The sequence below is a fragment of the Chrysemys picta genome, chromosome 2, assembly GCF_011386835.1.
Source record: "Chrysemys picta bellii isolate R12L10 chromosome 2, ASM1138683v2, whole genome shotgun sequence".
NCBI lineage: Eukaryota > Metazoa > Chordata > Testudines > Emydidae > Chrysemys > Chrysemys picta.
This window is the reverse complement of record NC_088792.1, coordinates 74,599,847-74,627,749: the sequence shown is the minus strand read 5'-3', so window position 1 is coordinate 74,627,749 and position 27,903 is coordinate 74,599,847. Positions and strand designations below refer to the sequence as shown.

The 27,903-nt window shown below is 42.9% G+C and overlaps 1 protein-coding gene across 5 annotated transcripts in view; it reads right to left on the bottom strand.

The window, feature by feature from the left end:
* Positions 1-3,300, bottom strand: part of LRRC3B (leucine rich repeat containing 3B) — an 86,710-nt gene extending 83,410 nt beyond the window's left edge. For 2 of the 5 annotated variants that reach the window (XR_010598337.1, XR_010598338.1), the window contains exon 1: positions 2,375-3,300. The gene's annotated coding sequence lies outside the window, so the exon portion shown is untranslated. The remainder of the gene's footprint in view (positions 1-2,374) is intronic. The other 3 variants (XM_065583505.1, XM_065583504.1, XM_065583506.1) reach the window with 2 other exon arrangements.
* Between the last annotated feature and the right edge of the window lie 24,603 nt (positions 3,301-27,903).

The window sequence follows — 27,903 nt, the reverse complement described above, 5'->3', positions numbered from 1 at the left end:
TTTGCATCTTCCTTTCATTCTCAGTTAGGTTTAGAATTTTTCCAAATTTACCGATAGTGAGCTAAATCATGCAAGTGACCCCCTTAAGTCAATTGGACCCACTACATAAGTAACACAAGCAGAATTTGGTTCCTCGATTACTTAAATCCATTTTATATTACATTTCTCTTGGTTCAAACACCAATGTTGACACTGACCACAGTCATCTTTCATTTCTAGATTTCAATTCTACGGTTTTGAGGTTGTTTCTTGAATTGACAAGCTATTTGAGCTTGCTCCTGATTGCCCCTGGCAATCTATTATGACTTCAATGGGAGCAGAACAGTACAGTTGGAATATCTCAAAGTCTAGTGCTGTGTTTCCTTTTTGGGTTTTAAATTAAACAACCAACGCAATATATGTATAACGAAACCAAAGTAAGTATATACAAGCCTTGATCTTGCTCCCATCAATATCAATGGCAAAGCTCCCATTGACTTCTGTGGTTTAGGACTGGGCCCTCCCTATGAATACATTCTTATTTCTTGCTAATTAAATGTCTTGTTTTTCCATTAGTCTCCCATTTGAGGCAAATCATGTGGCTTAAGAGTAAATATTTCTCACTGTCAAGAAAGCTACAGATAGGATATTTCTGCTAGTAAACAAAAGCTCACCAAGGGCTCAATCTTATCAGGCTCCGAACACCTCCTGCGAGGTGCTAAGCAGCCTCAATGCCACTAAAAATCAATGGAAATTAGCACCCCAAGGATCACATCCTGCTCACATTAAAGTCAAGGAAAGTTTTGCATCTGACTTCACTGGGAGCAGGACTGGGTCTCAATTCTCTGTCAGCAATATATGGACAAAGAAGAGAATGTAAGGGCTCAGCCTCAGTTCTGCTTCTACTTAAAGTCAAATGAGAGATTTCTCAATAGTTTCAACAAAATCAGATCCCTATTTAATACCACATCATAACTAGTTGACAATAGGCCCAATCCTTAGCCAAGTTATTAACCCTTACTCATGTGAATAACCCCACTGAAACCCAGGACTATCTGTGTGAATAAGGGTTACAGAGTTGTTCTAATAATTCCTTCAATATTACTGATACTCTGAAAAAGATTACTACTCAATTAGATCCTACAAAAGAAAATTAAGAAACAGAGTCACTTTGAGAATGGTGAAGGTTTTTGTGAGTTAGTTTATATCATAGTTAATTACTCTAGCCTCGGTCTCCAAATCAAACTATGAACTCAATTTGTATGTTTCTTTCTTTGGTGACATTATTTAAAATATCAAAATGTAAACTATGTGAACACTCTTGTACTCTATATCAAAGGACCACTCCCAACAAAGCATAACAGGCATCTTGCAATCTGAATTTATAAATCATTAAATGGTTTAGCACCAAGAAATTATTGTAGCCAATAATTTTTCAGTATTGAGATGAGATTTGTCCCATCCAAAGTTTTATACTCAAAGGTATGGTTTTCTCTTTTGGTGCAAGTATTTGGAGCACTTTTCCAAGGCTATTACTTTAAAAAAACAACATATTTTTAAAAGCAATAACCCAGTTGTCATTTTTACAGATATATAAATTGCTATATACTTAATTCCTGGATACCAGCCTCATATGCTATTTGACCAATTTCAATTCAATTGTGTAAATATTTGGTAAATTGATGTATTTTGTGCGCCTTTATTTTTATTTTGTAATCACACCATATCTTCTGTCTAGTAAAAGGGGCCATTTAGCAAATACTGACTGATAACTTGCAGTCCAAACTGCATGGGTATTTTTAAGAGATAATAAAAAAAAACATTTTTAGAATTATGGAAAGATGCTAAAAAAAAAAGGAAAGAAAAAATACTATTGCATTGACATAGTGTTGAGTTCCAGATTTTAAAGAGACAGTTTTGGGATATGTACATTGTCATCAAAGCAACAACATACAGAATAGTGTTATCAAATTTTAAACATACACACACTATTTTCCACATATTGATCTCTGTACCTACTTATTACAAATAGCCATGAAATTTCTATCTAAACATTAAGCTTTAAGGTCACGACAATGTCCTGCTCAGGGTACTGCGCTGCCCTATTATTTTACTGCATCACAGAGACCGGGGTACATATCAGCCAGCACAAACTCCCCTCTCTTCCCTTGGCTTTCCTGTACAAGGGGGTACAGTGCAATAAGCAAAGAGCAAAAGAAGCACTCACAAATCCCTTGGTCAGCCACTACTAGCCACAGACTAACCCCACAGGTTAGGAAATGGGCTCCCAGTTCAAGTGCCTTAGGGGGTAAGGGGTTGGGGGTGAATCAGAAGCAGAATGGGAGGCACACGCATGGAAAGCTGCAGCTTGCAGCCTGGAGCCTTTGCAGCTCACCTGGGAGTTGCAGCTGCTGCTGCTGCAGCCCGGCCACAGCCCGCTGCCATTTGTTGCTTGTATTCTGAGGGAGCTGCAGCCCAGTCATTTAGAAACAGCCTTTCCTCATCATCACAACCATCACCGCCTGCTTCATGCTTCGTAGCAACTGGTCCTGGTAGGTTTCAAAGTGGAAAAATCCCAAGGCAACACAAACAGCTTCTTCCCATCTCTCTCCCTCTCTCTCTCTTTCCCCATGCACCATCCTCTCAGCTTCCACTGCCAGTTGCACGCGCCTCTCTCACTTCACTTTGCTCACTCATCGCCACTTGAATGCTGATCAGCTTGACACTCTGCAACCCGTGCGTGCCATCAGCTTGCAAAAAATGAAACAAGACACGCCTTGAAAATGCTCCCTTTGCTCTAGCACGGGAGGGTGTCAATCGCTTCTTGCTCCAAAGCCGGTGGTGGGTGGTAGCCCTAGTTCCTACAGCCTCCGCTCCTTTATTCAGCCCCACCCCACCCTTTCAGCCCACCTACCGCCTTCGGGCCCTTCCGGGGAGTTTCTACCCGCAGCCCCAGCTAGCTGTGGGAAGCAGCAGGCTCCGCTCCGCTGAGCAGGGCTCCGGCCCGGCTGCGGCAGGGATGGCCGGGGTTCCCGCTGGAGACGCGCGGATGGCTAGTTAGGTGGCACGCACAGCTGCAAGCTGCACTAGTCGGCCAGCGGGTGTCTGACTCCACCTGCTCCGCTCCCCAGAGCCTTTCACTCCAGGTGGGGGGGGATGTGCCCTCATCACCCCTCCCAGGACACGCTCTCCTGCCCCCTTCCCCTCCCCCAGCCGCTGCTAGAGCTGGGGGGAGGGGGCTGCTGCCCACCCACTCCCACAGCCCCGGGCTTCGCTCTTCTTCCCTCCAGCTAACTCCCGGAGTTGCTCTTCGCGCCCCCACAGCCTCCTCCCCGCCCAAGCCAGCCAGCCAGCCAGCCCCCCTCCCCCGCCCAAGCCAGCCAGCCAGTCACAGAGCCCCGCTCCCTGCTATTGCCCCCTTCCCCCGACACAGTCCCCGGCTCACACGGGTGCAGCCTGCCCGGGCTCGCCTGGCTGCTACTGGTGAGGACCGATCGAGCCCTCCTAGCCCTTGGCGAGGCCAGCTCCATTTCCTTCAGCGTCCCCCTGCCCCGCCCAGCCCTGAGCATCCAGCACTGGGTTCGCCGCCGCCTGCCCCAAGAGCTCACCCGCCCCCCGGAGTTGGGGCAGGGCTCGGCCACATCCAATTAAGAAATAAACAAAAAGCAGCAGCGGGGGGAAGCGCCGCCCCGGGGCCAGCGGGCGCAGCGAGCCGAGCCTGCCTGCAAAAGTTCCCGGAGTTGCAGTGCGAGCGGCCCCCCGCGCGCGCTGCGTGCCCGGGGCAGGGCACAGGACTCCCGGGAGCAGGCGGGCAGCCAGGCGGGGCAATGCAACAGGCGGCGGCGGCGCCTTACCTCGCCTGACGCGTCCGGTGCCTGCCCAGCCACGGCTCCATAGGAGCGGCGGGAAGCCGGGATGCAAGGGCCGCGCTCGGACTGCCCCCGCGGCTCCCTCAGCCGGCCGACAAGCGTGGCAATGCGGGCAGCAGCCGCGCTGGCATCTTGGAGGGAGGGGAGCTGCCGCCGCCTGCGAGCGAGCGAGCGCTGCTGCCGAGCCCGGACCGGGCAGGGAGGAGGAGGCGGCGGCGATGGAGAGGAGCCTTCCTCACAGGCTGCGGGCGGACTGGGGCGGCGGCGGGCAGCACGCGCTGCTTGCCCCCGCCTGCCACATGCCAGCGCCCGGCTGGCTTTGGGGGGTGGGGTTTGCTGTTCCAGGCTCCCGAGGTGATCGAGGTTGCCGGGAGCGCCCCCTGCGGCTCCCCTCTCCTGCGGTTCCCCGGGGCCGTGCCAGCCTCCACCGCAGCCCACCCCGGCTCAGGAGCGCCGGGAATCACCTCCTCCGTGTCCCCCGGGGGCGGGGAAGGGTTTCCCCGCTAACCTCACACTGCCGTGCAAATGCGGAGTAACTCCACGAACGGCACTGGTGTAAAAGCGGTGCAAGTGAACCCGAGCCCTGGAATTCATCCCCCTTCCTGAGTCCCTTCCCGCCTGGGATGATTTTCAGTCCTAGCTCCTGAAGATACTTTGAAGGGCATTATTTTTTCCATTTGAAGTGCACCATGGTCCATCACATGGCATGGCTTACCAAAACACTGTGCATTTTTTTCTCTTGTTCTCTGTCCCTAATAAACACTTTATTTCTCCCTGACATCTGCAAATTATTACTATGTACCGTGCAATAGAAACCTCATATTTGCCATGTTTTGCAGCCTGGTAGGAAATTTTGTTGTCTGAGGCTAGTTTATTGCATCTCCCTAGAGAGGGTTGAAGAAGATGCTTTTTTTTTAAGTGTGCTTTTCACAAAATGTTACATAAAGTAAATGGAAAAGTTTTAGTTTGTATACATACTTTTGATTGCCTCTAGTCTAATTATATAATAATTGCATTAAATGTATGTAGACCACTGTTGAGAGAGAGGATGCTGGAGTAGATAGACCACTGCTATGCCAATTCCTATGTTCCTGCTGACTAGAGGACAAGATATCCCGGATGTTAGACCATATGAACTGGATCTTCTCTCTTCCTTCATCTGGTTATTGTACAATTTAGAGGTTACTACTGCCAATCTTTACACAAGTGAGTAGTCCTTCTGAGTTATCTGAGCAAGGGTTTGCAGGATCAGGTCTTTAGATTGTAAATTCTTTCTGTCAAAAGCTGTGGAATACATACTTACTTTACTCTTGTGAAGAGTCCTAATGAAGTTCAAATTGGCCATGTGTCATCTCTTATGTACACTAAAAGTAAATGATAAATAAGAGGGGCATTGATATAACTTTTGTCAGCTTGCATGAGAAATAAGAAATAAATTCTTAGGTTTTCTTCACACTCCTTGCCTTCATTTATCCTTAAAAACGTGCCCAGTATAAAAAATACATGAATATGCATTCTCATTTAGAACTCTGTTAGATTTTGTCTATTAAAACTAAAATGCTTTGGGGAATGCCTATCACAAAGGGCTATAGATCCTTTCAACCTTCAATTCACCTCTTCAATCTTTGTTCTAGGCAGGTAGTGACCAAAAGTGGTCATCATTTGATTGGGAAAAAAAATGTTTAGTTAATTAAATGTTAAATGATTTTCAGACCTGCCAAGTTGCACTCATTTGGACTGAGACTTACTGATTTTTGATCGGTTTTTAAGACAATCTTGAAAATATAGAAATATTAATCAAAATGGAGAACAACAAACCGAAAGCTAGTATACTGGGACAATTGCACCAAAATCCAGCTTGTGTTTATGTTTTCAGTCTCCAGGATATGGGCACTGGACAAATGTGCACAACACCCATTATGTATGTATGTATTCAATTGGAATGCCTGTTCATGCTCACATCCCTGGTATTCATATCATAGATCAGTGGTTCTCAACCAGAGGCCCAGAACCCACTGAGGGGCCTGAGCAGGTTTCAGGCGGTCCGCCACGCAGGGCCAGCATTAGAATTGGTGTGGCCCAGGGCAGAAAGCTGAAGCCCCTCCGCATGGGGGCCCACACCAAAGGGGGCCTTGGGCAATTGCCCTGCTTGCTACCCTCTAACGCTGGCCTTGCCTTTTATTTGCAGAAAAACAGTTGTGGCACAGGTGGGCCTGGAGTTTTTATAGCATGTTGGGGGGGAAGGGGGGATTCTCAGAAAGAAAAAGGTTGAGAACCTCTATCATAAATATTTCAAAACTCTATTTTAGTGCGGCTTAGTGATAGGCTTGGCAGAATTCAATTTGTATTTTTTTAAATAATTTTGACAGATAATATCAATGTTTATATTTAATTTTTAATCATTTTTTATCAATTTAAATTTTCACAGTTGTGAAAAATGGGGGGGCAGACATTATTTAATGACAGACATTGAGATTCAAAATAGTAAAGCTTTAACTATTAAAACACAAATTGTCAACATTCTAGGTCAAATTTTAGCCTTAAATCAAACTCTAATAAGTTCTCAAGTAGCATTTTTCTTACTCTGCCTATCTGTAAATTTTGATCATCAATAAAATATTTGTTGGTTGGTTTGTTTGTGTATAGTGAAATTGACGTTTGACATTTACCAATAAAAAGCTAATCCTTCCAAGCCTACTTACTGTTGAATATTTTAAGCGGAAGCCCTTCATTGTAAAGAAACAAATCATATATGCTCTTTGCTGGCTGAAAAGAAATAGTTTCTTTGAATGGTAAAAATATAACTTAGCAATGTGGCTGTGGTTTCAAAGTTTCCCTTTGAAACTGGGACACAGATTAGATTGCAGTATGCTGCAATCTAATCAACTTTTATGATTTTTTATTTATTTATTTATTACAAAATAAGTGATGACACACCTGATCCTGCAAAATTTGACTCACCAGATTAGCACTCATACAATTAATTAATCCAGTCACTTGAATTGATTTTATTTGCATGAGTAAGGACTTTTCACATGAGTAGAAATGGTCAAAAATAAATTAATTATTTCTGCTTCTGTTGTTGAAATTTCAATTCAGAGAAAATGTTCTGACCATCTCTACATGAGTGTAGGTTTCTCAGGGTTGCACTCCAGGACTTGCTCCTGAAAGGATCTGAGCATTCTAGCTTGAGTTGAAGTTGATGAACATTCAGCACCTCTAGAGAAAAAGGTAATTTGGGGAAATTACTACAGTGTAAGCACCAGAGCTATCTGCTGCTAAAAATATCATACGGATTTTTAGTAGTTAAATATGGCCCGTGTCATGATCCCTCCTTTGGCACTGTATGGAATAGATGGAATGTGCTGTTCTTTTAGGCAGAAGAAAATACTTAATTTTTAAGAACATGATCCTCAAGTTGAGCCTCTTGTAAGATTTAGTTCATTAGCGCATCAGCTAGTATGTTAATTTTATGCCATTGTTAGAGGTGAAAGGATTAACCCTCTATTAAAAAGAATATAAGTTTAATGGATCAGGAGAAGGTCATTTGGCTTCTCTCAGCACAGGAAGAAGCTGTAATACATGTTGACTTCTGCACACATACCTATGAAAATTAGAGGATAAAATAATAGATGGTACCAGATGGTTCTTTAACTTACCTCATAAAATAATTGTGATTGCTGTTTATAAATATTCAAGGATCCAATCCTGCAAACCCTTGCTCATGTAAATAGTTCACATCAACAGGACTACATGTAAGAAAGGATTTTTCATATGAATATGGGTTTGCTCGATTGGTCCTTAACACTTTATAAATATTAACTAAAATTATTTCACAGGGTAAATTAAGGAACCATCTAGTACAATCTATTCTATTAGCCTCCCAAATATTCATAGCTAAGGGTGCAGAAGTCAGCAAATAATACAGCTTCTTCCTGTGCTGAGAGAAGCCAAATGACCTTCTCTTTATTCATTAATTTATATTCATTTTTAATAGAGGCTTAATCCTTTCACTTCAAACAATGACATAAAATTCATATTCTAGCTGATGCACTAATGAACTGAAACTTCCAACTGGCTCATCTCTAGGAACATGTTCTCAAGAACTTGGTAGTAATATCTCTTCTGCTTAAGGCCAAGATTGGGGCTCTTATGCCACAATCCTGTACAGGTGGCAGTGCAAAGCCACAGTGTTCCAGGAGAAGCACCACAGAGATTTTGCCTAAGATGGGCACAGAAGGGTTTGATCCTACACTCCAGCTTTAGGTGCCTAAATCACGAGGCATGGTGCCACTGCAATCCATTAAATTGCCACTTGGCTGCCGCCTAACCCTGTAGGTGCCTAAACTCACTCAGCACCTACTGTTCCATTGTAAAATTTCCCTAAGGGCCTAAGTTTTAGGCTGTGGGGCACAGGCAGTACTGCCTCACTCTAGATGGTTAGACTTCTATTTCCTGCCTAAGCCCCAGATTGATTCACCAACTGGGAGAAGACAGGCATTCAGCTGCCTAAGTTATTTGTAAGGCCAAGCTGATAGGCCTACATGATCAGGCCCCAGTCCAAATCTGTCCAAAGGAGGAGCTGATGCTGCCCACGTAACTTTTAGCCTTTTAATAAATCCCTTCTCCCACTCTGGCAGAGACAGTAAAATTGAACCTTGGTGTCTCACATCCCAGGCAAAGAGGTCTAACCATGGGTCTAATAATGTGGATTGTGGCACAACCACCTCCTCCTCCTCCAGCCATTTTGTGTAGAGCAAGGCATGCACCTAAGTCATTCCTGCAAGAAGCAGCTTTGCCAATTCTCCAGGTAGCAGGTTCCCATTTGTGGATCGCAAGCAGACATAGACGCCTCCTTGCAGCCTGGACTTAAGCACCTATCTCCATGAAAGTGGGCTTAGCACACACCTCGGTCATCAGCATCTCTCATTGGCTAGCTTAGTGGCTTCATGGCTAGCATGCTGGTTTTTGTGGCTCCTATTCTAAGGCATCCATCTCTCCCCATTCACTGTATATGGAGCCTAACCAGGCTTTGTGGATCACACAGTGTTGTACCTGTGATTGTCTAGGTGCCTAAAAGTTAAGTGCTAGGACGCTCAGCATTGTAACTCCTAAGTCCTTTCATGGATCCCACCCAATATCCCTAGGTGCTGCTCCATTTCCTAGGGCCCTGGCCTACAAGAATAACAAACTCCGTCTGCTCCATGCCAAGCCATTAGAGCAAGAACCACAGAACGTTGTAATACTGGAATGCTAAAACTCCTTCTAACACTTTTAATGACAAGTAGTTGTGGTGCCTGCATTGTAGCCATTTTCCCAAATAAAATGACTTGGATGTCTGCTCCTGAGAGCTGCTCTCTAACTAGGCTCTTAACTCACAACCATAATCATGGTATCTGAACATTCATTTCCCTGGGAGCTACAAGTGCTCCGGACTTCTCAGGACCAAGCCATTGGTCACCAACCTTCAAAACCCTTTCATGTGGAGATGGTCAGAAAATATTCATTCAATTCAAATTTTTCCATAAAGGAGCAATAAAAATTGCCTTGTAATATTGTCCATTTTCTGACCAGCTCTACTCAAGTAAGTGAGATTAATCCTATGATGTTAGCGGGGGCTGATCCTCAGATGGTATAAATCCTAATGGAGCAACGATAATTAACACCAACTGAGGCTCTGCCCCAGTAAGACTAATTTTGAACAAAATCCACCTTTGCAGAAGGCCAGCACAAATCGTCTACAATACTCAAATCTCACTTAAGCCTTGTGCTGGGCTTTTGCATAAGGATGGATTCGACTCTTACTTAGTAAGGATGGGGCCCTAAATAATGTTTCTTTCCAATGTACCAATTGCTTCAATTTTTGCTCTATAATGAGCACATTTGATAAGCCCTACCATTTTGAAAGATTTTGCTGTTTTCCCAAATACCCCTTATCTGTACAATGAGGATTTCACCTAAAAAATGGAAAAATCAGCACATATATTTATGTGGGATCCATGGCATTATGGAACAGTATTTCTGTTTTATATATTAGAAAATCCCGAGATTGTCTATAATTAGTTAACTCTAATGGAAAAACAAAGATACTGTAAATAAGTGCTATTTCTTAGACACACTTATCTCAGATGTAAGAAAAACTTAGATGGGTGATGTACCTTTTTCAGCTATGTGCTTTAAAATTACTTGAAATCAGTGTTTTGGGCTGCTTTTCAGGGATTCTTCCACTTATGTGATGAGGGCTCTATATCTTCACAAGGCATAAAAATGTGAAGCTTGTTCAAAGGATAATAATAATGGTGCCTAATTTTCAAATGCCACTGGGAGTACCATCAGGAGGTCATTGACAAAATGAGTCACAAGCCCCAAATAATCTACAGATCTACCAAAAAGGGACAAACAAAACCACAGGGACACTCAAATAATGAAACAACTTACACAAAATGTAGAAAGGGAACAAAAAAGCACCGAGCTTTGTCCACATGACTTTGGGCTTATTTGAAAGGGAAGAATATTCTAGAATTGTTTGCCTTACATCCCATTTCTAAAGTCTGTTTCAGTACAGTTCACAGACCCTCTCCCACTGAACTCAGCTGTGGTGATGGGACACAAGGGGACAGGAGGTCCCTCCAACTGTCTGGTTCTATATTATTTAAGACTTTAAATAGTAAAGGTAAAACCATGAAGAATTCAGGGCCCAATACTATGAGATGTTGAGTGCCTGCTGTGAGATGCTGGGTGTCTTCATTACAGTCAATGACAGCTGAGCGTGCTCAACAGTTCAACATATCTTGATGACATTACTTACACTCTCTTGGAGAAAGCATTTGAATAGAGGCTCTTGTGTTTTGCTGTGGCTGCAATCTACAAGTAAATGGCAGCCCCAAATAAAGCACATTACAACGTAACAAGCAAACTCTGTCCCTGTATTTATACAGTTAGTGAATGCTATTTCTAAAAGCCTATCTACAGGATTAGAGAAGGGGAAAAACAGCTCTGACCTGTGAAATGATGCAGAGAAACAGCTAAACTAACACCAATACAGTGGGACACCTAAATGACTCATTACTTCTGAATAATATATATGTGTAAACAGTGCAGAATTGTATTGGTCATTAACCACATTAAGACACCGTAAATAATGAATAATAGTATGTAAGCTTGAAAAACGTTTTCTTCTTGGAGATCACAGTGAATGGTATATACAATTTGATAAAGCTCAACACCACAAAACTCATTCAGTATCTTGCTTTCAAAGGGTATAAGTCAGGCATAAATTATCAGCCTTCACTCAAAAATCTGAAGTGAGGACATTAGGTCAGAGTTTATTTTCAATACAGGTTTATTTTAAAACCCACTTAATTTTGCTGCCTTATCAGCAGTCAGCATGACCCATGCCATTATTAGGTACTTATTAACTGAACTATTTTTTTTCCATTTATATATTCCCTAACATGATGATATTCAGTAGATCTAGGTTGTTTTAAAAACAAAGAGGTATACTGAGGATTTTCCCAATGACAATGGCAGCTGGGTTTTCAATAACTACTACAGGGGTAGGATTTAGGCCTCTCTAAGGCAACTGTAAAAATCTACAACTACATGTTCACTTTGAGTGACCCAGGAAATGGCATGTATATTTAATAAAGAGTCCCTTGTAAAGTTCCTTGGATAATATAGAGAATGCACTGTCCTGCTATAACATTAATGAATCCCATCTGAAAGGTAAACAAGGAGCTATTCATGTTTTCATGTATTCATGAAGTTAAATGTTCAGTACAACATATAACTCATGGAACTAGGCTGGCAGAAAAGACAAATCCAGTCACTTTTCCTGGTAAATCAGTGTAGGTCACCAGGGTCTTATAAGAGGATTTTTTTAGGGCAGTCAGAATTTCAGACCCTGAAATGGAGGTACCTGGAATGCTATATTCCACCTGGTTCTTCGGGCAATGACTACACATAGTTATTGCTATTTATATATGAACAATATTACACCTCATTTCAGTGGATTTCTAGGAAGGACCAGAATATAGACCACAATTCAGGAAAGAATCCTTATTAAGAAAAGCACTTAAGCATATGTTTAAGCCCCACTAAAGTCATACTTAAAGTTAGCATATACTTAAATGTGTTCTTGAATCAGTGCCATAATCAGGATGCTTTGTGTATTGTACGTAGAGTAGACCTGAACTTCCTTCTGAGGCTTGAGTGAATATATGAATAACTTTGCAAATACAGTTCATCTTGCATCTGCAGTCCTTTTCCATGCGAATTCAATTTTGCATAATGCTACCTGTTGTTGTCACCCAGCTCACAAAATATTTGTTTAAAGAGCCATTGTTTATGATGTGAGCTGTAAGAAGCAACCAACTGTGTCCCAGAATTATCGTGCAGGGCATCTAGGTGATAAATGAGAAAATAGATTTAGTATGTTTCTGAAACAGAAAAAAAAGCCTTTAAAAAAGTGAAGGTCCACACCAGTTAATAATAACAAAAAGCTGTTGATTCTAGACCTGTACATCTGAGACATTGTTTAGAGGAAACTGAAGATTTATTACTTTGTGTGTAATATCAAGAGGACTAGCAAAACCTACAATTGAGCAGGCAGAACTCCTATGGTACCCATGGTCTATTTTTGTCTGTCTTCTCAAATCAATCAAGTTGGTCCTATAGCATTTTTTTATTCCAAAGTTTAATATTACTCAGAGAACTATTAGCCAACCACATCATTACACAATTGTTCTCATTTAAGAGGTCTATATTGCTATACCTTTACATAGCACATTACACACAGAGAAAAAGATGTCCCTGACCTGCAAGAGCTTACAACTTAAGGGCCTGATCCTGCAAAGACTTATGTGCTTAACATTATAGAATCATAGAAATGTAAGGCTGGAAAGGACTTTGAAAAGTCATCTAGTCCACTCTCCCGGGGTGAGGCAGGACCAAGTATACCTAGACCATCCCTGACAGATGCTTGTCTAACCTGTTCTTAAAACAGGGATTCCACAACATCCATTGGAAGCCTAGTCCAGTGCTTAAGTATCCTTATTGTTAGAGATTTTCACAATGTCTAACCTAGAGCTCCCTTGTTGCAGGTTATGTGCATTACTTGTTCTCCTATCTTCAGTGAACATGAAGAACAATTGATCACCATTCTCTTTATAACAGCTCTTAACATATTTGAAGACTGTTTTCAGATCCCCCCCCCCCCAGTTTTCTTTTCTCAAGACTAAACATACACAGTTTTTTTAAAAAAACTTTCTTCATATGTCAAGTTTTATAAATCAGGCACTGAGGCCCAGATCCTCAAAGGTATTTAGGTGCCGACTTCATAAGAACATAAGAATGGCCATACTGGGTCAGACCAAAGGTCCATCTAGCCCAGTATCCTGTCTACCGACAGTGGCCAATGCCAGGTGCCCCAGAGGGAGTGAACCTAACAGGCAATGATCAAGTGATCTCTCTCCTGCCATCCATCTCCACACTCTGACAAACAGAAGCTAGGGACACCATTCCTTACCCATCCTGGCTAATAGCCATTAATGGACTTAACCACCATGAATTTATCCAGTTCTCTTTTAAACGCTGTTATAGTCCTAGCCTTCACAACCTCCTCAGGTAAGGAGTTCCACAAGTTGACTGTGCGCTGAGTGAAGAAGAACTTCCTTGTATTAGTTTTAAACCTGCTGCCTATTAATTTCATTTGGTGACCCCTAGTTCTTGTATTATGGGAATAAGTAAATAACTTTTCCTTATCCACTTTCTCCACATCACTCATGATTTTATATACCTCTATCATACCCCCCCCCTTAGTCTCCTCTTTTCCAAGCTGAAGAGTCCTAACCTCTTTAATCTCTCCTCATATGTGACCCGTTCCAAACCCTTAATCATTTTAGTTGCCCTTTTCTGAACCTTTTCTAGTGCCAGTATATCTTTTTTGAGATGAGGAGACCACATCTGTACGCAGTATTTGAGATGTGGACATACCATCGATTTATATAAGGGCAATAATATACTCTCTGTCTTATTCTCTATCCCCTTTTTAATGATACCTAACATCCTGTTTGCTTTTTTGACCGCCTCTGCACACTGCGTGGACATCTTCAGAGAACTATCCATGATGACTCCAAGATCTTTTTCCTGACTTTTTATAGCTAAATTAGCCCCCATCATATTGTATGTATAGTTGGGGTTATTTTTTCCCAATATGCATTACTTCCCATAGTTAGGTGTAGGAGCTGGATTTTATAATGTACTACGAGAATTAATGTATGATTTGATTTCATCCTATCAGCCACCCTTTTTGAATAGCAGAAAGGAATGACAGACCAGAACAATCCTTATGACTAATTATGATCACCCTTTTGTTTTAGGATAAGTTATAATGTCTATTATGGTTTCCTATATGTATTATTAGGCACTCTAGTTAAATATACATTTCTTTGTTTTAAGGTTTTAGTAAGTTGTGGTGTTTAGATGCTGCATGTGATTATTAGAACTGGGAGCACTGGCTGTTGGGAGTCTGAAAGGACAGGAAACAGGAAGGACGGGGGAGGAGTTGAGGCTGGGAGAGTTACAGAGTGTGCAGCTACAGCTTGGAAAAGAGACTTGCACTGTAAATAAAGTTCTGTTGAAGTTGTTAATACTTTGCTTGGTGGATACAACATAAGTAAGAGACAGGATTCTCTATTGTGTCTATGTTAAGTAAATTAGAGGAACATTGAAGGCCTGGGTCTCAATGTAAATTGTCTTGGTTATTGATTGAAAAACTTACCAAGGTTTAATTTGCAATACCTTTTTGCTCGATATAAAATACTACTGTTTGTATTCTCAATCTGTTTGTGTGAATGAGGAATGTATGCATCAGGAAAGGTAAGGTGTGAAGGCCATTGTTATAGTCAGAGTCAAGGAAGAAGGAGTGAAGAGACTTAAAGGACATCAAAGAATCATCAACGCGCATCCATAATGAAGGGCAGATTGACGACCCTGAGGTAAAGGCTGGCACCCCTAAGGACAATTGATTAAATTGGAACGGAGGTGTACTGGAATGTTTACACCAATTAAGAAGTAACCGGTCACAAACTGACACAGCAAAATCCATACGCTTCAACAGAGAAAAAAACCTATAAGAACCGGGTGGTTGGCCATGGGACTTTGGGTTCATCTTGCCACACTCCAGGAGCATCGGATCATGACCAATAGAGCCCCGCTCCCCTCTGCAACCAATCTGGCTGGCCACTAGATTGATCCAGACTATGGACTGGTAACTATAAACATCACTGCAGGACTGTGTGTGTGTGTGTGTGTGTGTGTAAGCATATGCTAACTGTAGTATTCTCAATAAATGCTGTGTATTTACCTTCCTCTATAAAGATCCCATGTGCTTTGTCTGAGCATAACATAGGTACCTAAATACCTTTGAGCACATGGGCCTGGGAATATTACCATTGACTTCAATGGGACGACTTAGAATGCATAGAGCTAACCGCATGCATAAATCTTTGCAGGATTGAAGTTTTAGTAATGATAGCATCTGTTGATACCCTAGGAGGACAAAAATTACAAAGACTTTCAATACTCATGTTCTGCGTCTCAGTTTCCACACATATTAAATGTGGGAAATGATACTACTTACCCCTCTGCATGAAGCACCTTGAGACATATGGATGAAGAGTACTATTATATTATTACTATTATAAGATGATCACTGATTAATTATGGGGCATTTCCACCTTCCTCTGAATCATCAGGCATTAGTTTCCACCTGAGAAGGCAGGATACTGGGCTAGATGAATATCTGTTCTGGCGTAGTAATTACTATGGGACATATCATCTGACCAGTATGACCCTTACTGGGAGTCCCATCTATGCAGATTCCCTCCTTTCCACATACAAGAGGTTGTCAATCATCACCATGGCAGTGGATGGGGACAAGTGTGGCTGCCTGTATGGAATAACCTGAGAGAAACCCAATGAGGGGATTCTTGGGGAGGGAGTCCCTCTCCTGTGTATTTCCATAGGAGGGGCTGATTGAGGCCAAATACTGATGCTTTTGCTACATTCATTGTGATCCATGAGAACTGACCATGAACTAAAAGAAAAGAAGAAAGTTGAGGACAAGAGAAATACAGTAGATTCTGCTTATTAGCAACCCCTTGGTTACCAGCAAAATGTTGCAATTGCCAATAAGCGGAAGGCAGGTTTGTGGGGCTGCAGCCAGGGAAGGAAGTGCTGTAATTTACACCTTCCCTACCTGCACTCCCACAAACCTGCCTGCAGGCAGGGCTGCATGGTACCTCTCCCTGTGCTCAGGGCTCAGCACGTCCCAGAGCTTCCTTCCCTGGGTGCAGTCCCCCAGCAGGGTGCAGCCTGGAGAGCGCAGACAGAGATGCCATGCAGCTTCAGCATCTGTGTGGCAGCCCCCTTCCCCACTTACTGCTCTCCCAACAGCCTTGCCTCCCAGCCCCCCTGTGTAGTCCCTGTGCACAGGCAGGTTTGCTGGGCTGCAGCCTCAAAAGGAAGCATTTGGATGGGCTGAGCACCTGCCACAGGCAGGGTTGCGGGGCTGAAACCAGGGAAGGCAGGTTCCCGTACTTCTTTTTCTAGCTGCAGCCTCGCAAACTTGCCTGCAGAGGTCTTTCTTCCAAAACAATGTTCGTAAGTGACATGCCATTGCCAGTATCCAAATCCCATTAATATGAAGGTCAATGGGACTGGATTGGTTACCAACAAAATGTTCCTGTTGCTATTAAGTGGAACCTGCTGTATAGGAATTTACCATCTTCTTTTACTTCTATCTTCTTCCTCTCAGTAAGATTCATTGAGATTTTACATTTCCACTGAGGTTTCTTGTTGATTCCCATTCATTCATGTGAATTTTAATTAGAAAAATTGTTCAACTGCTTGAAAAGGTACCAACAGCGGTCAACAGGTGCGTCTTCAATCCAAAGACAATCACAGACCTAGCTAAAATCAATGCATGCCGCAAGCAGTTTTTCAGACACAATGGAAAGAGCAATTAAGCCTTTCTGTGAACTAGAGATGGCTAAAATCAGTGGAGGGCCAAGGCAGGTGGCAGGTTAGAGAGATCTAAACCACGTGGGTTGAGGTGTTTTGCTGATAACTAACAGTGGCTAGGATGTTGATTTTGCAGTCTGTATGTTGGAGGCAGAAAGTCACAAAAAGACCTAGAGAAGCAGTTGTGAGGGGGACCCTAAAACAAAGAGAGGGACAGGGCTGCAAGGGCACAGAGCTTGCAGGAGAGAGTTTTGGGAAACTGCCTTCTGTTTGTTGCTGCTGTGTTCAGGGAAACAGAACTTTGTGTACTCTAATCCAGCAAATTAACTCACTGGACCAGGAAGAACTGATGCCACACCAAAGTCTGCCTCAGGGCACAATTTATGAGTTAAACAGAAAACTTAGGCAAAATACTAAAATAAAGTAGTTCCTCTACCCAGCTTGGGTGGGGTACAGCTCCTAGAGGCTTTCCCTCACCTCTCTCAGCCCCTCCAGGTCCTTAACTTGACCCAGGAACTCCTGCAGTAATCTTTTTATGCCTTTCAGTCCTCAGTCTTTAGGCCAGTGGTTCTTAACCTGGGGTGCACGCGAAATGCCCTTTCTGGGGGTGCGAGACATGTCAGATTTTTTTAGAAGGTAAGTCACCGAAAACACAAATTAAGCACAGGCACGTAAGTACAATTACTTTGTTTAAGCTATGTATTTATTAACATTATACATTTTTTAACGATTACTGTAATATACAAACAAAAAATATATCTAGGTGTAAAGAACTGACCTACTTCGACGATTTTTGATAAGGGGTGCAAGCACATATTTTGAGAACCAAAGGGGTGCAGGCTGCAGTAAAGGTTAAGAACCACTGCTTTAGGCCATCTGCCTGGGAGTCACCTAATAGCTGGGTCCTTTCCCCCTGTTCCAAGGGCCTACTACAGAATCCTGCGTGCCACTCAGCTGAGCTCTTCCTGGCCTTTGTAAGGACCAAGTGCTCTTCAGACTATCCCCTGACCTCTAGGTGCACAGTTACAGGAAGGAGGCAGCTGATCAGTCACAGGTGGAGTTGGCCCATCTCCCCATAAAGAGGCCAGTCACCCTGTGACCATTACATGTTTTATAAATAAGATCACAACAAGCACTTACTTGACTTGGTTCAGATAGGGTTCCCAGGCGTCCAGTTATTGACCGGAACGCCCATTAAAAGTCCAGTCGGTGGCGCAGCAGGGCTAAGGCAGGCTCCCTGCCAGCCCTGGCTCTACGCAGCTCCCCAGAAGCGGCCGGCATGTCCCTGCGGCCCCTAGGCGCAGGGGCCATCAAGGAAGCTTTGTGTGCTGCCCCCAGCCCCCACTCCGCAGCTCCCATTGACAGGGCACTGCAGCCAATGGGAGCTATGGGGACGGTGCCTGCAGGCGCGGACATCACACAGAGCTGCCTAGCCATGCATCCACCTAGGGGCTGGACATACCAGCCGCTTCTGGGAGCAGTGCGGAGCCAGGGCAAACAGGGAGCCTGCCTTAGCTCTGCTGTGCCACCAACCAGGGAGCCGCCTGAGGTAAGCCCCACCTGGCCGGAGCCCACACCCTGAACCTTCCCCTGGGCAGAACCCCCTCCCGCACCCTAACTCCGTCCCAGAGCCCGCACTCTGCATCCCCTCCCACACCAACCCTCCCTACCCCAGCCCTGAGGCCCCTCCCGCACCCCAAACCCCACATCCCTGACCCCACCCCAGAGTCCACACACCTAGCCAGAGCCTGCACTCCCTCCCGCATCTCAACCCCCTCCCCCAGCCCTGAGCCCACTCCCGCCCGGAATACTGGCTAACTGCTTGGGCCAAAGGGACTACAGTAATGTGAGAATCATGATAGTAACTAGATTTGAGACCCAGAGCCATTGAAATCAATGGAAGTTAGGCACCTGAACACCTTTGAGACTCTGGGCCTAAGATAGCTAAGTTAAATTTTAAAATGGTCCCAGAGAAGCAGTCGAGGAGAGATTTGGAGGACGGGGGGAAAAAGAGAAAACAAGAAAGGAATGCATTAAAACTAGGTCTGATTAATAAAATGAATACAAATAAAGTAGTACAACTGGGGTTTTATACAAATATTTAAAAAATAGTAATAAAATTTTTTCTGCCTCTGGACCTATTCAACTTTAAATCTTTCATCTGATAAGACAATGTATTAAAATTACTTAATGAAGGACCATTTTGAAAAGATCCCTAGAGTTATGCATGATAACTAAAATGAGGTTCATTGTAAATCCCCCAGTCTACTTCAAAAGTGTTATCTGCTTACAGACTGCTCTCAGAGGGCAAGGTAGCAGCCTTGATCTGGCAAAATAATGGTCCAGTGATGATGCACTATATGTGCCTACAGTAACTCAACATGAGCACAGTAACAATAGATCATGTATATGGACAATATAGTGTTAGAAGAAAAACAAACTACAGTATTGTTATACTAATGAGACTTTTCTGAAATAATGTTATTTGTCTGAAAGCTGGGGCATCTCTATTTCAGAGGTCAAGAAAAGCAGATAAATGAAATTACAGAGTCGATTGCATTGAAATTTTCCATTTTGGTAAAAGTGTTATAATTAATTCATGCTAACTAAAACCAAGGCACTATGAAAAGACAGGTTATATTCATGACTAGGAGAGATTTGAGAGTTTGAGAATATAGTGTAACCCCCAAGGAGATTACATAGATTCCAGGAGTTCTGTCTGCGGGCAGCTCAGGGAGGAGGAGCCAAGGCAAACTCAGAGTCTGCCCGGCAATCAATAGGGAGTGAGATGCCCCTCCCAGGGAGTTCAGGAGACGGGAGAAGCCATTTTTGGAGAGTGGGGAGCTGGTGAGTCCCAGGCCTGCAAGCAGGGTTCCCCCTGAGAACTGGCCTCTACGGACCTGACAGCTGATCCCTCACCTGGGTTTTCCTTCCCCACGGATGAGTCTCAATTGGTAGTGTTTGCTGAGAAATTTCCCCAGCCAGGCTGGGTTCACCTCCAGCTCCGTAGATGAGACTAGTCACCACATGGTCAGCTCTGCTAGTCCAGGGAAGCTGCCTGCTGAGTGTGTGACTGAAGCCTGGGCTAGGAGGCTACAGTTTGGATGTTAGGGTAGTTGTATAACTTACACCTTGAGCCCTGCACCCCTTTGTGGTGAGGGGAAATCCTGGGACCAACGCAGCCTGATTCCTGCTTGAGGAGGATCCCTGACAGCAGACAGCAGCCCCTCTGCAGTGACTGAAGAGTCCAGCGTCATCTTCAAACCTTAAGATCATTCATGGAGTTCGTGAGTGCACCGTTTATTAGTTAGTTAGTCAGGGAATTTGTTTTGGGGACCCCCTCCTCCCTGAACTGTGTCCTCAAGCTAGGAAGTAAGGGTTTGAGGATTTTATAACCTGCTGCTTATTATACTTGTGGAGGGATTCACCACCTCCTCCCACTTGTGGGTCTTTTGGGCTGTACTGAACCCAGTCAGCCACACTGCTAAACCACTGCAGAGAATTTTATAGGTCATCAAGGGCCCCAGCAAAGTACGTGTACCAACAGGACACTGGTTTTACACTTGTTACATCATGTCATGGGTATTTTCAGTGTGGGCACCAGTGACCCTAAAAATAGGGTTTCACCCTGTTATGTTGTATTTGTTGCCGGTTTGATATAATTATTGTGTTGAATATATTTTTTATGTGTTGTGTTATTTCTTGGAAGTCTCCAACTATCTGGCAAGTAAGAGGGGATTACCCTGTAGTTAGAATTTTCTGCCCAAGCTGCCCAGGTGACTCTGCCAGGAAGGAGCGAGGGGGGTGGAGGCACCGCCAAATAATTTCATAGAAAAAAAAGGAAAAAGATTCACCCTGCTGAGTGGGTGGGAGGATCCAAAAGAATCCAGACCTGTCCATCAAAACCTGGAAGCGGATTGCCATTAAAGGAGGTAACCAGGTGGAGAGGGGCGCTACATTAGGATGATGAACTCACTCCCCCCCCCCCCCCAAAAAAAAATCTCCAGAAGGTCATGATCCTAGAAAGAATGTAATTGAAAAAAAAATCTGTGAGGAAAAAATTAGGGCAGGAAGAAATACATTAATACAAATAGAACTATATACTGAGACCCCAGTGCAGGAAAAGCCAGTGAGGAGTTGATATCAATCATCACTGAGGCAAGGGGTAAGATTATGCATGTCGGACGTGTACAGAGACAAATTTTCAAAGCCAAGTGTCACTGTTGTGCCTGCAAAGATGTGCATGTCCTCTGTAAGGGTGAAATTCACCCATGTGCTGAGGCCTTTGCCACACTTATGTCCCACTTAAGCCCTCAAGATAGGACTTAATGCAGAGACCTTGTGGTGACCCTATGTATATACAACTCTGCATTTTCGCATTCAAGTGGATGTAGGGCAATTTCCACTAGATTTGTGTGCATAAATGCAGGGTTTTGCACACACAAGTGGATGCATGCACAAATATTGCAGGTGCTTTTAAGGAAGCCAGCTGACACTTTGGCTCAGATTACCATAGGAGAACTGTAATGCAATAACACATCCTCTTTTATCAGCATTGTATAGGCACAACCATGCTTATTACAGTTAAATTTGAATTGTTGCTTTTATTATAAACCAATTAACTCAAGGCTTTAACAGCCAAACAGAGTTGCTTCAGGCTATTATTTGGCACACTCCATCACTGGTACAGGAGTAATGGTTTATTTGGACAATTTAAAATTCAGCGTCTCAAGCTCTGAGGTAGAAACTTTGGTGCCCAGGGAAGTTTCACTGTAAAAACTTAGTTGGAGAGCAACTTTAGGAGCTTAGATGGTAGCTAAGAGGGAGCTTTGTGGCTGTTATAAACATGACCCCATGGAGAGCCTAGCTAGTGGAGTTGTGTGATCTTCAGTTTTGTTTTTCTATGTGCAGTTTTTGAAAAACCATGTTCACTGTAATCCCTGGTGGAGTGACTTTTACAATGATCTATTGTGACACCAGTTCTTCTGCACAAACAAAAAAAAGGGCTTTATATACTTAGTCCCAAGTAGGATGTGGTCTTCTGTGCAAGTTTAGGCAGGGGAATAATAGAAGACTCAGGAAACTATGTACAGAGCTCTGAAATGAAACCACAAACTTTAACTTCTTGTCCCATATCTAGGGCAAGCATGATGGAGTACTGATCATATGGAGCAAGAGAAAGAAGTGAGAACCCCTGTTGGGATTCCCTCGGAGACCTCTTTCTACTCTACTTCTCAAGAACTCAGTTTGACTTCAGATTTTGTCTCTCAGATATCTTTATGTGGCATACAGCAAAGCTACACTGAGTTGATCAGACTCCAGCCCAGGGGGTGGATGCAGAATACATCACAAATCCGAAGTTACAGAGAAAACCTCTTCCTTTATATACATTTACACAGACACATAGCATTACTATACATTGCATGACACGTTTTGGGACTGGCTTGGTTACTTAGTAGGAACCAATCCCTGTACAACATCCTCTGGCCATGCACAACTTACTCTTTACCTCATCTAACATGTCCAGTGTAAATGGTTCTCTGGGTGTATCGTAGCTAGTACAGACATTCTGTAGTTAGCACAGATATTCTGTTTCCAACCCACTGATCCACTTACCTCCCTGTCTCCCAAGAAATGAGGCCTCCCCCTTCTCTAATTACTCATATCAAAGCAGGCCTGCAACCCAGTCAGATCCACTAATGTGGATCTCCACTGCAAAACAGACAGTTGGAAGGTGATCGTTACTATTAATAGTATGCTGGACTGTAACAGGATTTTGCCATTTTGCAGTAACACCTGGAAACTTTAATGGACAAAGTTTAGCCTTTGTTATTCAACATCAGTTTCGGTGTCATGATTTAGTATCCCATGGCATTCTAAACTTTATCTAATTGGTCTGGAAGGAGAAACAAATCAATCAGTCTATTTGTTATTAATTAATTATTATATTACCAGTTTGGGAATAAATGAAAATCAAATATCATGCATGGAATACTTATTCATCATCTTTCAATCATAAGAGTGGGCTGCTAGGAGCAACCAAGGGCTATACAATTCAGGAGATCCATTTTCTTGACATCATAGCTTTTAGAATAGTCATGAACTATTAGTAGTTAACACTACTCACCAGTGTCAGAAGCTCTATCTGTATTTGTTGCAACGCTGCAGCCCACTTACTGAATGGAGTTGCACATCTGTGCTGGCTTTTAAAAAAAGTTCAGGTGGAATTCAAAGTGTTGGTTTTAATCTGTAGAGCCTAAAAGGCTTGGGGATCTGGCTACCTGAGAGACGGCATCTCTCCCTGTGACACACTTGCACAGCTGAAATCAGTAGAGGTGCTACAGCTGGAGCACCCTCTCAGTATCAGCAAGAGGGGGCTGCTGGCAGAGAGATCTATGAGGGGGTTTTGCACTCAATCCCAGAGCACACAATGTCAGAGCACACATTTGTTAACGTTCTGGAAATGCTGTAAAGCCTTCTTTTCCCCCACCTCTTTGTTGGTAAGACTGTTAAGGACATGGTAGGCTATATTTCTGGGCAGCCCTTTTTTCTCTGTTTGTGTTGCAATTTTTAACGTATCCAGTAGGAGCCTAGAACCAGGGAGGGGCAGCTACAGATTTGCAGAAATAGCCTGTTTGTTTCTCTCTTCTGCTTTTCATACAGAAGTCATAATAGAAGAACAATGGAAGGAAAAAAGTTGTTAGTAGCAAGATGGATTCCTTATCTCCCTCTCACCAATCCTAAAACAACTGGTATGCAGCCTATACTGCAAATAGATCTGCAATGGCACTCACAGCCATATAGCAACATAGCTGGTGCACAAGTATTTGATTAGTTGTTTGTTAGCAACTATACTTGTTAGCCAGCATCAGGCAGATTTTTTTGGTGAAAGATGGGGGAGGCTGAGACCTGAGAGAAGGGTGAACCTAGAGAGGTTGTGGGGGAGAAGGCCTGAGACAAAGCACAAGAAGAAGAAGAAGCCCAGGGAGCCAGTACCAAGGAGTTAGATGGAACAGACTTTGGCTCCTGGTGATTGGGTCCCTTGTCTAGAACATGATGTAGTGGGAGGGCTTGTTCCCTAATAGCTAACGGAGAAGGTGGCATGAAGCCACCCTGCTGTAAGGGGATAAAGACAATGGAAAGCCCTGGAAGACGTGTGAGAATGATGGGGCCTGGAATTGGTGCTAAAGACTTTGTGTGGGGACCTTTGGACTTTGTTACCCCAGAAGGGGTGGACTAAATCATTATCTAGTTGAGTCATGGGAAGAAGCAGACCACTGGAGGAACAGAGCAGCTGTCAGCACAGGGTGCCTGATGGGGAGAGAACTGCTATGCCACTCCCAGCCATAAGGAGGCACTCCATCCAATGAGTCCATCACACAAATTTAAAGTCTCAAAACAAATCAAGTTTGAAGACTGTCAGTTCAGTAGTTTGAAGTTATGAGCAGGTGAAAAAAGCAAATGTATCCTGGATTATGAGTAAACCTTAACTCTGAATGAAAAAGTTTCAAGTTGCAAAATTCAAAAGGTTTTGTATTAAATTTTAAAACTATTGAATGTACTTTTTTCCAGCTTGATATTTTTGTAGATCTTACTGAGTCTTAAAAAATCAAGCCAAGTAGGAAGGAAATCCAGGATCCTGATATTGACTATCCCATCTGAGAAAGCATTTGCCAAATCTAAATGTCTCCTTTCTTTAAAACTGCTGAACCAATTTCTTTCAAATCTAGCCTGAAGTTTAAGCAATAAGATCTTTAAAAAGAAGAAGAAAAAGAAAAGATAACTGGTTATAATTTTAAAAATTATAAATGCTTGTGAACAAATTTTCAGCGGATTAAAGGCCTACTGCATCTGCAGAAATATACATACTACTATGTAATTACATTTTTGCATGCAGTTACTGCAGTTTGCATTTACTGATGGATATCCTACATCTATGTATGCATTCACTGCAATATGCCACTGATTATCAGTCTTTAGAAAACAGATACTGTATTAATGAACATCACCAACAGCCCTGCTGGCCGTCTCTTCTGGGGGAACTGTAAAATGACTAAGAGCTGTTCATTTATTTGATTGATATGTCTGTATCTGCTGTGTTTGTTGTTATTTCGAAATAAGTAGGACATCTCATACAGTCTTTACAATAAAAGCATGATATAAAAAGGAGGGAAGCTGCAAAGACAAGGCCTAAAGAAAGCAGCAGCTCTCCATTGTGAAGCAGCATCAAGCTTTATGGTGGCACCTGTTTCTGCCCAAATCCACCAAAATAATCTCCTACCCTGTCTGTGGAGAGGCATATGGAACACAATGGTGCCTCAAGTATCAGGGGGTAGCCGTGTTAGTCTGTATCCACAAAAACAACAAGGAGTCTGGTGGCACCTTAAAGACTAACAGATTTATTTGGGCATAAGCTTTTGTGGGTAAAAACCCTCACTTCTTCACTTACCCATGAAAGCTTATGCCCAAATAAATCTGTTAGTCTTTAAGGTGCCACCAGACTCCTTGTTGTTTTAATGGTGCCTCAGAGTCAGAGAAGAAAAGAGAGTGTTGTTTCTCTGTTGCAAGCACCATTTAGCTGCTCTGTTTCCCCTGCTTTTTTCCTTAACTGAACACCTCCCAGGGCTTCCTTCCTGAAAGTCTAGATCTTGCCTAGATTTCTGGGCGCCGCATTTTAAAAAAGATGTGGAGAAATTGGAAAGGGTCCAAAGAAGAGCAACAAGAATGATTAAAGGTCTTGAGAACATGACCTATGAAGGAAGGCTGAAAGAACTGGGTTTGTTTAGTTTGGAGAAGAGAAGACTGAGAGGGGACATGATAGCAGTTTTCAGGTATCTAAAAGGGTGTCATAAGGAGGAGGGAGAGAACTTGTTCACCTTAGCCTCTAAGGATAGAACCAGAAACAATGGGTTTAAACTGCAGCAAGGGAGGTCTAGGTTGGACATTAGGAAAAAGTTCCTAACTGTCAGGGTGGTTAAACTCTGGAACAAATTGCCTAGGGAGGTTGTGGAATCTCCGTCTCTGGAGATATTTAAGAGTAGGTTAGATAAATGTCTATCAGGGATGGTCTAGACAGTATTTGGTCCTGCCATGCGGGCAGGGGACTGGACTCGATGACCTCTCGAGGTCCCTTCCAGTCCTATAATCTATGAATCTATGAATCTGTTTATCAAGGCTTACCATTGGAGCCTGCTGCCTGTGCCACTTAGTCCCAGTGGCTGCTTTGTCTCTCCTGATCTCTTGCCCAACTCCCCTACCCAGGAGAGGATCCCAGGGCCAACTCTCCCTCAGGCTTTCTCCTCCCTCCCAAAGAATGACTGCACAGAATGAAGGTTAGAAATGATCGCAAACACCAGGAGCAGGGATCACTGTGCTTCACTCTCATTATAACAATTTCCCAGGGAGCCCTGCTGCACTGAGTTTTTACATATAAAACAATATCAGTGAGGAAGAGCTGTAGGTTCTTCTGTTTTTTTCTTAAATACTATTTGGCTGCTGCTGGAGCTAAACTGTCATGGAAGAAATGCACTGGCACTGTCTTGCACGCTCCTTTCTCAGACTTCTGACAATGTCGTTAAGGCTCTCAGAAGTACCAACAAAAATATGTCATGGTTCCAGTAAATTATAATGACTAGTGGGGGGGAAATGGTGGGCATCTATGTTAAAATGTCACTTATTAAATTAGAGATGCAAAATCACAGAAATAAAGTTAGATAGAATAGCTTCGGGCTATCTTGCAGCAGCTGCATTTTATATAAATAAAACCCCTTTCACTTTGATTTTCTTATTACCAAATCTACTTGAGAGCGAGCTGGGGAAAAACTGGGCTTGTAGGATTGACAGAATCTGCCTATTAAAACTATTTCAATCAAGATCTCAGCTGCTTTCCAGAAAATTGCTAGACCATTGAAATGTATATTACAAGGTATTTCCATTTATAGTTCCATTTATAGTTCATCCCTGAGAATACTGCAGCTCAACATTGAGGGATTGTTAGCAGCCAAACCCAGCAGCCCATTCAAACTCCAAACTTGTTTCTGCATTGTTCTCTATCTGGTTATAGCATATATAATAAAAAGACAAGTATTATATAGTAACAGACAAGTAGAAAACAAAATAAAAATAATCAGGGGAGAATCCTTTTCATATATATTTCTGTGGCCCAGCAACTTTTCTTGGGGTGGGGTGTGGGTGTGTTTGTAATTTGTTTCATTTTGGAAATTTTTTTCATTGTTTCAAAGCATTTGGGATCTTGATTAAATGAGTTTTAATAGGGTAGACTCTGTCAATCCAACAGTGCACCTACAGGTCCAATGTTTCATTCTCTCTCTTTCTGTCAAGTTGATTTGATTATTTGAAAATTAAAGAGAAACGGGATAGCAGTTACTGCCATTGAAATAAATAAACAAGAGCATCTCGACTAATTTTAATAGCAGCAAGGCCATTCATATTTTCAGTTTAATTCTTTAGGAATGAAAGACGCTAGCATTCCACTTTGTCAGAAGCAGAGACCATTGGAAATGAATAGAAATGCTTCCATTTATATACCTGCATTTTGCTGGAGAAAGAGGTAGTGTCTTGATACTGCTATTTGTCTTGGGAAAGACAGGAATTTTACTGCCATAACTACATAACCCATTCCTCTGCTTGCCGTGGTGTAAGTTGCAAATAGAATTTCACTTATGAAGAGGTTAAATATTAGGGACTAAGTCTTATAGGCCAAAAGTTTCAGGCCTGGATGCCTAAGCATAGGCTCCTAAATCAATATATCTAGGTATCTAAACATGAGTGGCCTGGTTTTCAAAGGTTCAGAGCACCTGCAGCTTGCATTAACTTTAATGAAATTTGGGGGTCCTCTGTTCTTCTGAAAATCAGATGATTTTAGGAGGCTAATTTTAAACAGCCAGTTTTGAAAAGTTTGGCCTAAAGATTTATGGGATTGGGGATAGGAAACAGCCTACTAACTCTGGATACTAAGGGGACAGCAACAGGTGGAAGAGATTGACTAGGTAATTCTTTTTGTTCCATATAG